We start from the raw sequence: 7,112 nt of genomic DNA on the forward strand, positions 1-7,112 counted from the left end.
GGATTATACAATGAGCTACATAATGAAGGAAGGTTATGGAATGAACGTAGACAAGTCTTCCCATAGAAAAGAGATTAAAATTATTTTCTGGGATAGGCATAGGAATTTGGAGAGGATTTGGAAGACAGAGTAAGGGAATTTAGATGTAAGTGTGGAAGAGTGTGGAAGTTTGCTCCCAACTTTACCTCCCCCTCCACACCCCCATGCAGTCAAAACAGTAGAAAAATCATGGGAAGCTCTCAATAGATTTGGCTAAATAAAAGCTGAAGGAACTTGTGAACTTTTGCAGCACTTCCCATCTTGAACTCTGGAGACAGAGTTGAGACAGTCATGCAGAGTGCACCCATGCGATTATATATGTATGGCAGGTCCCAAAAGAATAAGGACTTCAGGTTGTTCATCTCCCTCCCCCTTGAGTTTCACTTAGCTTCCACAGGACATTGACCAGGTGTGAAAATTATTTGCATGCCTGAGAATTGAGAGCCTGTACTTAAACCTAATGAGGTGACAGGCTCATGAGGGACCACTAGTATCAGCTGGGAAATGGAAAGCCCAAACTTCAGTCTGGATGGAAGCTATGACTACTTTTCATGACATTAGTACTGAAAGGCAGTGGAGGTGTGGACGTAGTCACCAAATAATGACCATGAAGTTATCTAACCACTACCCATGTGGAAAGAACAGAAAAGCTACATCAGTAGAGGAGTGCTCACAGGTCAGAAGTTCTTCTCTGAAGGATGCCAGAATGACATAAAAGGCCTTCCTGAGATGAGATCACCTACAGAATACAGGGACAGAAGGGGGAATATTTATCCAAAGAAGACTGAGATTTAAATCACACGAAATTTTATTATCTTAAACTGGCAAAATCAAAATTTCTGACATCAGCAGAAATTAGGATTTGAAAGCTGAGTTCAGTAGGAAACTGAAACTATAATTCTAAATATGGTGTAATGTGAAATTTTAAAGGCTACACTACCAGGGCATTTACTCAAGAAAAAAAAAGCTTCATAATTTCCATAGAAACTCTTATTTCAAAAGTAGGAAAATAATAGTATCCCACCTCAGAGAGTTGTTATGAAGATTGAATGCATTAGTATATGCAAAAGGAATAATTAAAGAGTATTAGCTATTTTATTATAATTACTGATTATGTCCAGGATTAAGTTGATTTTGATACAGAAATTTGTTTTATACATCCTGGTACCGCCTAGAGCAGCATGAGTTTAAAAATTTTTGGTATCATTTACCCATCTGAGAATCTGATGATATTCTCCATAAAAGTGAACATGTGGACACCAAATTTGGTATATAATTTCAGGATCTCAAAGATAACTCAGGGCCATTCTTTGAGCCTCTAAAGTTTGGTGGACCCTATGCTGAAAGCCCTTGGTCTTAACCTTGGAAATACTACTTTCTACCATGGCACTAAATTTTCAAGAAGCTAGGTTTTTCTTCTCATTTTTGATTAAAAAAATAAAATAAAATCATCCCATCAAAAATTTTTCTTGGAGAATGAGAAAAGACAATCAACAGACACTAACACAGAAATGACACAGATGTTGGAATTATCTGACAAGGATTTTAAAGCAACTGTCATATAAATGATTTAATGAGCAATTACACACTTGAAACAAATGAAAAAGAAATGCAAAGTTTCAGTAAAGAAATAAAAGACATAAAGAAACAAAAGTGAAAATTTTAGAATTGAAAAATATAATAATGGAAATGAAAATTCAATGGAAAGACACAATAGAACGGAGAGGACAGAGGCAAAAATCAATGAACTCAAAGATAGGACAGTAGAAATTACCCAACATGAACAAAAGAGAGAAAATAAACTGGGGAAAAAGTATGACAGAAACTCAGTGACTTGTTGGACTAAAACAAAGTATTTAATATGTCATAGGACTCTAAGAAAGAGAGGAGAAGGAGCGAGGGCTGAAAAATATTCTAAGAAGTAATGGCTGAAAATTCTCCGAATTTGGCACAACACATAAGTCTATAGATTCAAGAAGCTGATCAATTCCCAAGAGGGATAAACCCAAATAAATCTACACCAAGATACATCATAATTAAACTTCTGGAAACTATAGACAGAGAAAAAAATTTTAAACCAGAGAGAAATGACATTTTGCCTATAGGGGAGAAAAACATTCAAATGACAGATTTGTCATCATAAACCATGAATGCCAGAGGGAAACGGCACATTCTCAAATGCAGAAAGAAAAGATAGGTCAGCCCAAGTTCTATATTTGGCTAAATTATCCTTCAGGAGTGAAATCAACACATTCTCAGATGAAGGAAAATTAGGAGAATGTGACACCAGTAAACCTATTCTAAAAGAATTACTAAAAGTTCTTGAATATTCATGGTCTTAATTGTTTTACTAAAGAAAGATATAGTTATTATTCTCATCCAAATTCTGCAAATAAGAACACGAAAGCTTAGAGCTATGAAAGAATTTATTCAAGGTTGTCCAGAGATAGTGTTGTATTATAAAAATTAATCATAAAAGAAAGCCATTTAGCAAGGTTTTTTATTTATTTCCCACCTTTGTCTCCTCATTTATACTTTAGTTCCCCCATCATAAAAAAAAAATCATTGTTTTTTAAACTTCTTTAACTGTTAAATGGAATTATAAATGCCTTTTAATTGTAATATTGTAATAGTAAGTGTAATATTCCATTCACAGAACTAGACTATAAAATGGGTATAATACCTTTAAGAAACTGCAAAAACCATATTCTTCAAATATTCTGCCTTTGCTAACGTCTATAATGACAAACAATGAAATCATTTTGAAACTACCGGGACCAATTTACTGGTACAGTGCACAAGGTCCAGTGCTTCTAGCTATAATTAGAAAATGGCGCCTGCTCTCCATTAGTTTTGGTTACTATAGTAATTCCATATGCCTGCTGACTAGTGAACTAGATCGTGTATCTTCTGTAAATTGCTCTTGTTAGTCACTTGTAATTTATTTTATGTTTCCAACAGCAATTTCAAACCAGCAGTGTCAGGAACACATGTTTTTGCAATTATTGGAAAAACAAACCAGAGAATGTGTACCTCCAACCTCATCCCACTCTTGGCTATTAATGTTTACATAGACTACTGAATATTTCTGAAGCTCATCAAAGATTGTCAACATGATTTTTTTAAAATACAAGATAAGAAAACATACTCTCTTTCTGCCAAGAATATTTATTACAAAATTTTGAGGTCTCTTTATCTCTAGAAAAAACTATAATTTATAATCTGCATATTTTTCCTATCTGCATTTTAGTAGTCAATTTATTAGTGATAAATTATTTGAAATCTGATCTTAACATTCATTGTGGTTTCAAATTCAGTTAACATTTTTTAAGGTACCTAAAGTGTTTGAGATTAGCAAAGAACATTTATCCATTCTTGTCCATGGTGCGTCTCTATTCAGTGAAAGCTAACAGTATGCTATATTCTTATTCCATTTTGGCACATCGTCAATGCTCATAAATACATGCATAGCCTCAAGCAGAATATCTTACCAAATAAGTATTGATAATGTGTCAAATGCTTGGTATAATAATGATTATTTCAACAGCTATCCCACAGAGCTTTGAACAATTAAGGAGGATAAAATATCCAATATCGATCTACACATATATCTCTATACCTCACATATTGCTTATCAGATGTATTTTTTAAGAAATATGAAATTTGGTTCATAACATAAAAATATATACATTAAATAAATTGGTTTGTATCATTTTAGTGCATTAAACCATAGTCTGACATATTAGTAGCTTACTGAATAAATAAATGAGTAAAATTTTGCAACACAAATATCAAACTGAAAGGATATATATAAAAGGTGAGGAACATTTTTGTAGTGATAAACAAATTTGCCTCTAAAATAAATTTATTTTAAATATTGATGTGTAAAACCCAAATATCAAATATATGCCTGACATTGAGATTATTATAGACTTCATTCAGAATGTGATAATGCTATTTGTATTATATGTATAAATATAAAATATAAACTGATTATTCACATTTTATATCTCTATGCTTATATTTCTGAATTACTGCATCTAAAAAGTTCCTAAGGTTTAAGTCCTGGTCATTCATGATATAAAAGGATAAAACCACAATAAGACTTTAAAACACTGCAAGCTCTTTTGAACTCAAACCTTTACCCCAATATTAAGAGTAATGAAGCTTCAAGAGACAGTTGTATACACATTAATTATTGTAATTATTCAAGCTACTTTCCCTTAGGGCTACCATATTTCTAAGCCAAAAGTGTATTCCTGGTCCACTATGACAATTAACATCTGATAAATGATGCTACTGCCACACTTCTAATGTAGAGATTGATCATTTCCAATTAATTTCTGAGAGAAATCAATGGTTTCTTCCTAGACCATTTGCATTAACTAATTTATGTTAATATGAATGCCTTGTATCCACAATTTGCTAGGGAAGATGGGCCATTCTATTTATAAACTGGTTACTACTTTAGAGCTTCAGTATACTATTTCAGAGCTCAAAAAAAATGCATAAAAGAGCTATAACTGGGTTACTTAACCACAGCAACTAAATCTTGACATTGATGAATGTTGATCCAACTCAAATGCAGCAAAGAAGTTTTGGAAGATTTTTCAGTTTGATTGATTGTAGTTTGGAAATGTTACCATATATTGGGGAACCCACTCTCATTGTTTGGATTTATATTGTACTTCATGTAGCCACTACTAAAATGATTTATGCTTCTTAAAGATATGACCCAAAGGGTGATGCTCTAATCAAATGTTTGCTCCAGTCCTATGCATTCATAAATAGGTACCAACTACATAATATATGCCAGTATACTGTGAGGGCCTTGGAAGTTCAAGCAAAACAGCTTTGTCCTTACTGAACTTATACTCTAGTAGAAAAGACAGACACACATGAACAACACAACTATATTTAATAGGAAAATGGGTGGTCTGAAGGAAAATAACAGAGTGAAACATATCTAGATAGAGACATTATGGTGAGAGAATGAAATTAAGCTGAGAAATGAAGGACTGGGTGAGAACATTCTTGTCTGAAGGAATAATGTAAGCAAAGTTTCTAAGACAGGAAAAAGATCAGCCTATTTACTCCAAGAACTGAAAGAATTCCTGTACTGCTGGAGTGTATAGAAATTGGCTTAATATAGAAGAGCTTATCACTAAAAACAAACAGAAGGTGAAATATGTGGGTATAGATGCTAGTATAGGTAGATGTAGTAGTAAAGTCTGTGTAAGTTCTCTGCCATTGACTTTAAATTTCTCAGAGAACATGACTGAAAGTTGACTACTTGAGCTGTTAGGTGGAGTATGGATTGTAAGAGGTGCAAAAAAGCAAGCAGAGAAACCAGCTAATGGCAGAGATGTGATAGATGGGTGAACATATGAATTATCAGCCAAACCAGGGCATTTTAGAGAATGAAAAAGGATACTGTACTTGTATTAATTATGCCAGGACAACAGGCATAACCCAAATCTGTCCTGGGAAAACAAGAATCATGGTCACCCTATCCTATAATAGGGTAATGAGTACAAATTTAGATAAGGGGAAATGTATTGGTAAATTGGATATGAGGGTTAGGAGAGAGAAAGTATTCAAGAATAAGTCCCAGGGGCTTCCCTGGTGGCGCAGTGGTTGAGAGTCCGCCTGCCGATTCAAGGGACACGGGTTCGTGCCCCGGTCCGGGAGGATCCCACGTGCCGCAGAGCGGCTGGGCCCGTGAGCCCTGGACGCTGAGCCTGCGCGTCCGGAGCCTGTGCTCCGCAGCGGGAGAGGCCACAACAGTGAGAGGCCCGCATACCGCAAAAAAAAAAAAAAAAAAAAAAAGAATAACTCCCAGGCTTCTGGCTATTTACGGAGAAATATAGGGGATAAGCAGTCTTTTGGCGGATATGAAGAATTCTGTTTTGCATATATTTGGTTTGAGAGGCTTGTGAAACACTTAAGTGAGGATATTCATCCTGAAACTCTGATGAGAGGTCTGGGTTGCAGATGTAAATTGGGCGGTTAAAAGCATACAGGTAGTATTTAAAACTGTGGAAAAGGGATGAGATCACCTGGGATGAGAGCACACACGAAAGAGAAGGCAGACTATTAAACTCTGAGAAATCCTGGGAAAGATTGATTAGGGGAGGAGGAGCCAGAAAATCAGACTGAGAAAAAATAGCTAGAAATGTAAGAGGAAACCAGGATAGAGCAGTGTCACACAAGTTCTGAGACTCGAAGTTGAAGCCTAGTTTCAAAAAGAAGAAAGTGGTCAAAATGTCTAATGTTACTGAGATGTCAAGTAACTTGAGATCAGAAAGGTGTCCTTCGAATATGGGATCATAGGGATGATTTGTGACCTTGACAAGACTTCTTTCAGAGGAGTATTGAGGGCAAAAGTTAGGTCTGTCTGGGTTAAAGGGAAAATGAGGACTTCCACTTTCGGCAAAGCTGTGACTGTATGTTCAGTAAGACCCAACTGCTATAAACATTTAGATTCTCAATAATATATGCTTCTAATGCTTTGTTGAAATTTTAGTAAATAAAGGAAATTTCCAGGCTATCTTTCACCACCAAACATATATCTCTCCAAAAACAAAGAGGTGTGAGTAGTATGCAAATCAGATTTGTAAACTATGCTTTGAGCAAGCCACAAGTTAGGGAAATTGAAGCCAAAACTCTTGCATTAAGCCAGGAACCTTGCCAAAGTGGCCTAGGTTACAGGTGTTCACTATTTCTGACAGGAACTATTGAAAATGCCATCATGGGGAAAGAATACCCTATTTAGATATCTAGGTTTCCATAGATTAAATCAAATAAATGTGAACTCACAATATATGTACAGAAGTATGTAAAGAAACAAATCACCATGAGTGAGAATCATGGAAACAGCAAACAGTTTTAAATCCCCAGGGACTTCAGGTTTTGAAGTTATTACTACAGGATATACAATAACAATGTAAAAAAATGGAATCACAGGGCTTCCCTGGTGGCACAGTGGTTGAGAATCTGCCTGCCGATGCAGGGGACACGGGTTCGTGCCCCGGTCCGGGAAGATCCCACATGCCGCGGAGCGGCTGGGCCCG

This window comes from Physeter macrocephalus, chromosome 16 (assembly GCF_002837175.3).
Source record: "Physeter macrocephalus isolate SW-GA chromosome 16, ASM283717v5, whole genome shotgun sequence".
Lineage (NCBI taxonomy): Eukaryota > Metazoa > Chordata > Mammalia > Artiodactyla > Physeteridae > Physeter > Physeter macrocephalus.